Source organism: Leuciscus leuciscus, assembly GCF_965113295.1.
Source record: "Leuciscus leuciscus genome assembly, contig: SUPER_11_unloc_1, whole genome shotgun sequence".
Taxonomy (NCBI): domain Eukaryota; kingdom Metazoa; phylum Chordata; class Actinopteri; order Cypriniformes; family Leuciscidae; genus Leuciscus; species Leuciscus leuciscus.
The window spans coordinates 398,258-409,678 of record NW_028118546.1 but is presented as its reverse complement, the minus strand read 5'-3'; the positions used below and the strand labels follow the sequence as shown (position 1 = coordinate 409,678).

The window sequence follows — 11,421 nt, the reverse complement described above, 5'->3', positions numbered from 1 at the left end:
ATATAATAGAGTATAATAGCTAAAAATAATTTGCCCACAACCTAAAGTAGACATTTATTTGAGGAGTTGGGTGGTTCAAATTTTTATTTTTTTGTGATCTGCTTCACCCTTGTAAAAAATAAGTGTTAAAAATAAAAATGGAAAACTATGTTTCTTTTAAAAAACAGTTATTGCAGATAATACAAAATTAATGAAATAAAAAGCCACTTAACGAGTATACTTTCATGACCGTTTCTTAACAAACTATAATAAATGTTCATTTAATTTCAGTTAACATGATGCAATTAAGTGTCCGAAACATTATATTCAGTTTGCACCAAAGTATATTCTTTTAAAGTAGCCTATATTATTTTCATATAATTTCTCTTTTTAAAAGTATGATGAAGTGTACTTCTTTGTAACAACAGCCTGAATAAGTTCAAAATTATGCTGACGACGACAATGTTATTGGTGGTGATGATGATGATTAATTTATTACTATTTTAAAATGTGGACAAGAAAAATGATAAAGAATGGGTGGGTGTGACCAAACTTTTGACTGGTGGTTAGATGGCACTAGCTCCATTGTATTTTTCTGTTTCATAAATTATACACAGTTACTGCAACAATATCCCCAGGTTTGACTGCAGTGAAGCACAAGTTCTCTGTAAATGATGATGAGTGGATGGGTTTATTGACCTGTGACACAGCAGCCAGTGTCAGGGGCTCTTTCAGAGGAGAGGGCTGAGACTCTGAAAACACACTTCTCTTCACAGTACGAATAACATTACCATCAACCTCATCAAGAGGCAGAGCATCTGTAAAACACACAGAAGTGATTAAAACATATCAACGTGTAAAATAGCATGTTGGCTCTCGTATCTGTATCTTAACTAGTAGTTTATGTGATAATGCCAGTGGTATTTCTCCACAGTGTTTCACATCGCTATAAAAGTGACTCTTATCGAACTCTCTTTCATTACAACTTTCATTCTCACAGAATTCTTGTTCGTCCCTAAATGTAGCGATGGCGACGGCCGATAAAAATAAAAATAACGTGAAACCATGTTTTGTCATTACATCAAACTCACAGGCATATTTTTTTAACTATATATGTCCTGTACTTCCTTACATCACGTAACTAGAGGAAAACATCAGAACTGTCACACAAACAATCCTTCAATGTTCCACCAGAGGGCGCTCATCGGCTCAAAAACCCGAATGCTCCATTTATGCAATATTCGGGACTTTTTTGTCTTTTTGGAAATGTAAGCGCGTTATAAACCATAACCGATTAAATCTATTTATTGTATGGGTTTAGAAGCTGTCGTACTTTCTCACTATAATGATTAAATAAGCGTCTCTAGCCAATGATCAGAGACAACTGTGATTGGTCAACCTCCAATCTGTACTGTAACAAGTAACAAGTAACAGGTACCATGTGTATGGAAGCTTATGGGTAGCAATATTCAATTTGAAATGCAATATATAAAATGGCAATGCATTTCTGTATTTAAATTTAAATTTCCCCATACATTTGTGCAACGTTTGGTGCAAAATGAAAATGAAAATTCAATTATATAATTTACATTTGCCATTTCATACAATAGTTTTAATATGTAAATTGAATACATATTTTAACACTTTATAAGTTGCAAAATTTAAATAAAAATGTATTACAGAAATGATTAGATATGTTTAACATGTTCATGCAAAAACTGTGGCAAAATTGTAATTTAAATTAAATTTTTTCTTCATTGCATTTACACTCACATTTAAGACACTTGCGATTTCCAAGCGCCACCTACTGACAGAAAGTGAATTTGCGTTTTCATTCAGTCCGTCTGCTGTTTTTGTTTTGTGCAGGTGTCTTCTAGCATAATTTCACAAAACAAAAGTCAGACCATTTTGTTTTTGCTTTAAATCTTGAAATTATACAATCTAATTTAAATAAAAAATAAATTATCATGCTACATGTGTGTAGCCTCTTTGTTTGCATCATGATTACATTTCAAATGGCTGGCAACAGATGTTATAGAGCAAATAAACAACAAATAAATTTGCTTAAAGGAAAAAATCGGCTATCGGAATTGGCCAATTTGCTTGAAAAAAATTGTTATCAGCAATAGAAAATCATAATCGGGCCACCCTAATAATAAAAAAAAAAAAGAAATAAAACATTATTAACAGTCTTTTCACTGTTTTCACAGTTTTATTTTTCTAGTTTTATTAATTTGTAGTTTGTATGGTTAATATTAATGTAGGCTTATTGTCAGCGCACTAAGGTTTAAAAAAGGTAATTGGTATTATCAATGCTTATTGAGTCAATGTTTATTTTCTGTCACCCTCCAGAATGTCTGTTGCAAGCCAACCGTACAGCCGACCTGCTTTCACCCGGCTCATCTGAGTGGACAACCGCACAAACCGCCGCACAAAAACATGAAGTGTCCACAGATAAAGTTAAGATTGGGTCTTTCTAAACGACCACCATCAGTGCCCTCACTAATGTTGAGAGAACCTTTATGGCTCCAGTGGACGGTGACACCCAACTGTTTGAAACGGGTGTGGTTCATATTATTAAAAATTACATATTGTCCATGAAATTTGCGTGTACTTTTCTTGGTCCTGCATCCAAAAAATGCAAAACTGCTCCCTTTGAGTTGCCAGAGGAGGTAGAAAGCAGAAATGGCAAAAACAGTATATATCTCCCTGAAAGGACAAATTGAAAAAGTGAGTAAATTCATCTATCTATCCTCTCAAAAATAGTATAAATTTAAGATAATCTCAGTCATAATTTTTATAGCTTTTGCATGAATAAGTGAAAGGTGACTACGGCTTTTAATACATACAGGTTGAGTTATGATAATGTTTTGTGTAAAGACACATTTTATTCAGATTCACAGCCAATGTTGCACCCACTCCCTACTGCTCCAACACTCAACAATGGGCAAGCAATTCAAAGCTGCACACTACAGCCGTAACAACACATTTAAGCTTAACATACACCAACAAGAGCAACACTCCAAGTCTGGTAACACAACAGTCTCAGGCCACATTTACACATAGCCGGGTATTTAGAGAAACGAATATTTCTCCCCCTCCGTTTTCAAAAATAACATCGTGCACGCAATATCGTTTTCAAAAAAAGTTGTCGTTTACATCAACCCGCATAAATACAAAGGGGCGGCAGTGTAAGGAGAAGGATAAAGCCATGCAAGCCAATCAGAATCCTCAAAATCGACAACGACGAATAGCACGAGCGACTTCCTGTTCCTTTCAAAACAATAGACATGGCGCGAGGTTCGTTCGTGTGGACAGACAGCGAAGCAAATGCAAACAGGCCAAAAGCGTTTTCACAAAAGTAAAAATGAGTACCACTTTAACAGCATCCATGATCAAATAGTAGCCAAACAAACTCATAGACAGTATGGAACAAACTCTAAACATAGGGCGCTCACATGACGTAAGCATTTTCTGGCGCATAATGTGACGTTTGAGAACCTAAAACCCCGTTTCTCCCAGTTGACACGGCAACACATAACCGGCGTTTTCAGAAATCTCCACTTTGGCCGGAGTTTTTAGAAATAATCGTTCTCTGGGATAAAAACTGCGTTTTCGTGTAAATGACAGGCCAAAACGCAGGGAAATATCTGCGTTTTCCCATCGTGTAAACGGGGCCTCAGGCTCTTGGGAGAAGAAACCTCTCCCAGTCCCAGTCCCAGTCCCAGTCCCAGTCCCAGTCCCAGTCCCAGTCCCAGTCTCTCTCTCTCCCCCCCGGCTCTGCTTAAATACTGGATCCTCTTGCCATTGATGAGGAACAGCTGGTAGGTCCCATCACCTAGATTAGGACAGGGAGGAGCACAAGAAATTGGACAAAAAAAAACAAACAAAAAAACCTTTTAATATATGTCCAAATAGAAACTGTTATTTAAAATGGTAATAATATATCACAATACTGTAGTTTATAGCCTAGGCTACTATATTTTAATCAAATAAATGCAGGCTGGGGGAGCAGCGCAAGAGACTTATTTCAAAAACATTAAAAAAATCCACCTGACACACACACACAAGTTTCAAGTTTTGAAAAATACAACAACAAACAGTAATATTGTAAAGTATAATAACAATTGAATTTATAATTAGCCTATATAGGATTATGTAATGGTTCACAAAATTCACGGTTCAATCACTGTCTGTTGTTGCATTGAGACTCTGGTAGGGCTTTATTTTGAAATTCTCGTCAGCAAAATAGAGGGAAAACAAACAATATTGACAATATTGTTTATAAAATGTTACTCACCATGTTCATTTATGGTAAATCTGACTGTTCCGTTGCGTTCGCACCACATACTTGATAATCGTGCTGTAAACATTGCCTACGCCAATAGCAAGCGCTTATAATCGTGACGTGCGCCAATGGCAGCTGCAAAGGAGAAGCAATATGGGAAATACCGACTGTTTTAAGGAATAAACGCAGAATTTTTGGTTCTTGTCGTGTTTAACACAATCTACACTCGATCGCGCGAGGATATCCATCGTGAAAAATCGCAGCTTGAATTTTTTTTTAGTTACCATCGAAGTGAAAGACAGGTCCTTTCTGTGGTATAAATACAACGTACAACAAAACTACAACTCCCAGCAGGCCGTTGGGTCCATTGGCTGCGCGCGCACACACACTCAATAAATCAATCAATGACACTTACCCATTAGAAAACGCAAATGCATACGTCCTGGGACGGTAACACCAGTCAAATTAAATCATTCAAGGAAAATACATCTTTGCAGTGCATACACAGAAGTGCCAATAATATATTTTCACTGCATTTACAATTGCAGAAATAAAGCTATGAGATCGTTATTACAATTAGAAATCAGAAAAAAAAAAAAAAAAAAATTTTTTTTTACATTTTTTTTTATATATGTCCAAATAGAAACTGTTATTTAAAATGGTAATAATACATCACAATACTGTAGTTTATAGCCTAGGCTACTATATTTTAATCAAATAAATGCATGCAGCCTGGGGGAGCAGTGCAAGAGACTTATTTCAAAAACATTAAAAAAATCCACCTGACACACACACACACAAGTTTCAAGTTTTGAAAAATACAACAACAAACAGTACTTTTGAACGGTACAGTTGGTTTCATTACAACATTTACACTACATTTATTCATTTAACATAACCTTTATTGACTTAGAAAATGAAGAAAATGACAGGCTAATTAATATGTTATATGAATTTGTGTTTCAATATGTGGCATCGTCAGGTTTTCATACCTCAAATTAAAACCCAGTGATGTCTAATGGTAACAAAATAAAAACGAAACTAAGATTATGCCCTGTATCATGAAGAAAACATAGGTTTATTTTGTGTTACATGACACCTATTGGTGTTGCCTATATGAACAGTGCTAATTCAGGTTAAGAATACACTGTGACAGAGGCAAAACAATTTATTAAAATAATAATAACAACAATAACAATAATGATTATGACGACGCATGCAAAACAGAGAGAAAAGACTCAATTCTATTCGAATAATTACACAATACCACTGTTACGTTCCCAATTCATTTTCTAGGGGCAAAAGGGAAAGTAGCTTTAAAGCTAAAATGAACAGCGACAAAGAAAAGTTAACCTATCTGAGTCCCAGCACACAATACACAAAGTAAGATTTCCAATACATTTATTTACAATAAGTGATAAATACAGTGCAAAAAGAATCCTAAACAAACAGCTCCAAAAGAAAAAGAAATGAAGCCTGTTCTTCAGGAGCAGGTAAAGCCAAATCAAACAAAAGATCTCACTACCCGGTAGAAGGAACACCTAATTGACCTACAACAATCAACACAAATAAACAACAGAACTCTTACCTTACTTCCTAACTAACAAAAAACAGGAGAAAATGAGAAAAGAAAAATGGCACCCACTCCCTACTGCTCCAACACTCAACAATGGGCAAGCAATTCAAAGCTGCACACTACAGCCGTAACAACACATTTAAGCGTAACAACACACTTAAGCTTAACATACACCAACAAGAGCAACACTCCAAGTCTGGTAACACAACAGTCTCAGGCCACATTTACACATAGCCGGGTATTTAGAGAAACGAATATTTCTCCCCCTCCGTTTTCAAAAATAACATCGTGCACGCAATATCGTTTTCAAAAAAAGTTGTCGTTTACATCAACCCGCATAAATACAAAGGGGCGGCAGTGTAAGGAGAAGGATAAAGCCATGCAAGCCAATCAGAATCCTCAAAATCGACAACGACGAATAGCACGAGCGACTTCCTGTTCCTTTCAAAACAATAGACATGGCGCGAGGTTCGTTCGTGTGGACAGACAGCGCGGCAAATGCAAACAGGCCAAAAGCGTTTTCACAAAAGTAAAAATGAGTACCACTTTAACAGCATCCATGATCAAATAGTAGCCAAACAAACTCATAGACAGTATGGAACAAACTCTGAACATAGGGCGCTCACATGACGTAAGCATTTTCTGGCGCATAATGTGACGTTTGAGAACCTAAAACCCCGTTTCTCCCAGTTGACACGGCAACACATAACCGGCGTTTTCAGAAATCTCCACTTTGGCCAGAGTTTTTAGAAATAATCGTTCTCTGGGATAAAAACTGCGTTTTCGTGTAAATGACAGGCCAAAACGCAGGGAAATATCTGCGTTTTCCCATCGTGTAAACGGGGCCTCAGGCTCTTGGGAGAAGAAACCTCTCCCAGTCCCAGTCCCAGTCCCAGTCCCAGTCCCAGTCCCAGTCCCAGTCCCAGTCCCAGTCCCAGTCCCAGTCCCAGTCCCAGTCTCTCTCTCTCCCCCCCGGCTCTGCTTAAATACTGGATCCTCTTGCCATTGATGAGGAACAGCTGGTAGGTCCCATCACCTAGATTAGGACAGGGAGGAGCACAAGAAATTGGACAAAAAAAAACAAACAAAAAAACCTTTTAATATATGTCCAAATAGAAACTGTTATTTAAAATGGTAATAATATATCACAATACTGTAGTTTATAGCCTAGGCTACTATATTTTAATCAAATAAATGCAGGCTGGGGGAGCAGCGCAAGAGACTTATTTCAAAAACATTAAAAAAATCCACCTGACACACACACACAAGTTTCAAGTTTTGAAAAATACAACAACAAACAGTAATATTGTAAAGTATAATAACAATTGAATTTATAATTAGCCTATATAGGATTATGTAATGGTTCACAAAATTCACGGTTCAATCACTGTCTGTTGTTGCATTGAGACTCTGGTAGGGCTTTATTTTGAAATTCTCGTCAGCAAAATAGAGGGAAAACAAACAATATTGACAATATTGTTTATAAAATGTTACTCACCATGTTCATTTATGGTAAATCTGACTGTTCCGTTGCGTTCGCACCACATACTTGATAATCGTGCTGTAAACATTGCCTACGCCAATAGCAGGCGCTTATAATTGTGACGTGCGCCAATGGCAGCTGCAAAGGAGAAGCAATATGGGAAATACCGACTGTTTTAAGGAATAAACGCAGAATTTTTGGTTCTTGTCGTGTTTAACACAATCTACACTCGATCGCGCGAGGATATCCATCGTGAAAAATCGCAGCTTGAATTTTTTTTTAGTTACCATCGAAGTGAAAGACAGGTCCTTTCTGTGGTATAAATACAACGTACAACTAAACTACAACTCCCAGCAGGCCGTTGGGTCCATTGGCTGCGCGCGCACACACACTCAATAAATCAATGAATGACACTTACCCATTAGAAAACGCAAATGCATACGTCCTGGGACGGTAACACCAGTCAAATTAAATCATTCAAGGAAAATACATCTTTGCAGTGCATACACAGAAGTGCCAATAATATATTTTCACTGCATTTACAATTGCAGAAATAAAGCTATGAGATCGTTATTACAATTAGAAATCAGAAGAAAAAAAAAAAAAAAAAAAAAAAAAATTTTATTTTTATTTTTATATATGTCCAAATAGAAACTGTTATTTAAAATGGTAATAATACATCACAATACTGTAGTTTATAGCCTAGGCTACTATATTTTAATCAAATAAATGCAGGCTGGGGGAGCAGTGCAAGAGACTTATTTCAAAAACATTTAAAAAATCCACCTGACAGACATTTCAAGAGACAATTTACTTCCTGCAACTCCTGCAAATCAGACATTATTTCATCGATGTCGAGTTCAAATTCCTTTTCCATGTCTTCTGCAGATGGATCAGAGAAATTATTGGTGGCCATTATTACAGAATGGTTTTCAGGTTTACAGATGGTTATTTACAGGTATAGGCCTGTAAATTCCATAGACAGTATAAGAAGTGGACAGAGTCATCTCATTGGAACTCAGTTGAGACAAGTGAAGCCCGTTTTCAGCGATTTCTTAGGACTTCCGTTCCTGACGCGCAGACTCAAACCGAGCTTGACGACGTAGATGTGACGTGAGCAACCCGTCTGTCCTCTAGTAGCTGTGCCGAGGGAAATCTGAATCATTACCTTCCGAATCTTGCAGAGACGGAGAGTGTGAGTAGGAGCTGTCCATGAGCTAGGAGCAGGAGAAACTTTTGCTAGGTATTCTGATTAATTATTTTGTAATTTTGCCTCTACGTCTCCCCGATTGACCGCGAGCTTCTCCTCCCGTCCATACGGTAATCTCTCTACTGTGCGACAGAGAGTCGTGTGGTTATGACGCAATCGTTAGCCTACTTTTACAAAAACTGCTTCTACGGGGCCATAACGTAAGATACAAGGTAATGGAGCATTTTATACATTGTCGTGTTTCTTTAGAAATAAATAATGGACAAATGGAGTCTTCAAACGCCTCAGATGTAAAGTTATTCGCTGTCAAAGTGACGCCAAAATGAATGGGAGTCAATGGGATGCTAACAGCAGGTGAAGTTCTGCTACAAGATGGTGGCACGCGGCCGGCTTCAACTTCCGGTCGACTTCCTTCCCGCTTGGTAAATTCACAGCCAGGCAGCGGGTCTTCTTCTTTTTTTAAATTGCAGTTGTCAAACAACTTTTAAGTGTGCATTACCGCCACCTTCTGATATGGAGTGTGGATCACATTCGCCGTTGCTCACTACTCTATAAATAAATAAATAAATATATAACCCCATAAATATCTAAAGCATTTACGATGCTGATCGTAGCCTGATCAGTCTGTGAATGTTCAATGTAAGACTATTTATATTTGCTTACATTCACTGATAACAAAAATAATAAAACGTTATTAATTAGCCTAAATGTGAGCAGTCCCCTCTATATGTAGCCTATATGTTAAATTCAAAAGAATATGTATGTATATAATATAGATATGATTATGGGGTCAACGTAGGCCTACTATTTTTTTTTACCAGGGTTAATTGAAGCTCAGCTGGGTGTCCTCATGCTCACTAACGTTAACTTGCTGTAGTACGTTTCACGGAGTAGTCTACATAAAACAATCACCTGACTGAAACTTAGCCTTGGCTACAGATCGTAAGGTTCTGGCAAAACTTGTTAAAGCGAGTGATTACACTGTAAAAAGTGAACAGTTGGATCAACTTAAAAAAAAAATACTTAAATTGGTAACACCTAAAGAAATTAAGTTTTCTCAACTTAAATTATCACGTTTTCGTGATAATTTAAGTTGAGAAAACTTCATTTCTTTCTTCATTTCTTAAATTCTTAATTCCTTTTTTGAGTAAATTTTTTTTAAGTTGATCCAACTGCTCACTTTTTACAGTGTATGTACATTCACTGAATGAATATTATGAAAATAAAATATATATTTCTCGCTAGAAATGTAATCAAAACTTATTTTTATCCAGAATCTAACTCAAAATATTGTTTTTTTTTCACTAAAAATGATAGAAATGTCCGCCATGTTATTTTGTTCTCGCGACCGGAATCTTGAAAGTCACGTGACTTGGACATAGTGCCTCTAGTGGACGTTTCACCCAGAAAGTGCAGGGAAATGTACTTTCAGGTACGTATTTCAGGGTTTGCAAAAAAGTACCCAGAGTAACGTATTTCCAATGAGCCTGGGTTAAAACTTCTGATCAAAAAAAATAAAGACAGAGACACAATTTTTTCAATAAACCATTTAACCACAAATTCACATTACATAAACCCCTATTCACATTACATGCTGCATTCCTTTCAAGCTGACAGTCATAGATGCCTTTGGAAATCTAAAAACTGTGAACCAACATTCTTTTGTTAAATTTTCAAATGAAATAATACTCTGTATAAAAACAAGATTTGGTCTTCAAAAAGCTGTTTTTCAAAAATGAGTGAAAAATAGGGGGTGGTCTTATATTCAGGCCAATACGGTATTAGCTGGCCTGAATATAAGAATATACGGTATTAGCCTGCGGGCCGTCTGAATGTTAAGAGGTTAATCTGGGGGAAACCCAAGCTTTATCGATTCCTTATTCTTTTCCTAAATTCTTTTCCAGGTGTCGGAGAAGGAAGAGGCTGAAAAAAATCTTCAGCAAGAAAGCATGGCAATCTTCGTCATCAGAGATGCACAAGCTGTACCCACAAACATTGGCATCATACTTGAGGGACAAGAGGTTCTAAGCGACTTGCTGTCTGTCGCAAATGCTGTTCCCATTCTCCTGGGCCTTCTTTATGCCTTATTCAGTCTGGAATATCCCAAGACATTTGAATATATCCAGAAAGTCATCATGGACCCAAAAGGCATGACAAACAAAGTCAAGAGGCTCTGTGACCAGCTCTACAATAGAGCTTAATTCTGGGTTCCCACACATCCCAGTTTACTCCCGTAAATGATGTCATGTTTGAGTGGCTGGCTATGGTTCGGCGTTCTACGCAATGCTACGTGCTGCAGCGTTCTGAAAGCTGCCAGTTTACACCAATGAGATGAAATGGGACGGTGTATAGCAACAACTCTGTACTTCCATTCCAATTTTTGACTTTTCAACAATGTTTTTTTTACAGTTGGATATCATTTGTAGCATCATAAAATACAACGAGGACAGAGATAGTGAGAATCTTTTTATTTTATTTTTTTTTATTGCAAGATGTACATAAATTGGGATCACAAACAGGGAAAACAAATAAACAAACAAACAACCAAAACAAAACCAATACAGTCAGGAACTGACAGATGCGTGCGTTTGTGTGTCTGCGTGTGTGCATGTGTGCGTGTAAAGGTAACTGGGTGGACGTGTCACAGTACATACTTTGAAGAACAAGAGATAGATGAAAAAAAAAAAAAAAAGGAAGATAGTGAGATACTGACTACAGCTGCATTTCTAGTAGTGATGAAACTGAGAAATTGTCACATTTCCCTAATTCACTGCATTGTTCTCGGTTAAGGCTGTTGTTTTCTAAGGTCAATGTTTGCCAGCTCTTAGAAGTTGAAAATCTGACACTTGAGTACTGAAATTGTGGATATGTGTAAGTAATGTATA

General features: G+C 37.0%; 1 protein-coding gene across 1 annotated transcript in view; it reads left to right on the top strand.

The window, feature by feature from the left end:
* LOC309510013 (uncharacterized protein) overlaps nucleotides 1-11,421 on the top strand; it is a gene marked incomplete at its 3' end in the record, with an annotated part of 1,894,646 nt that overhangs the window by 1,658,064 nt on the left and 225,161 nt on the right. The gene's annotated exons all lie outside the window — the stretch shown is intronic.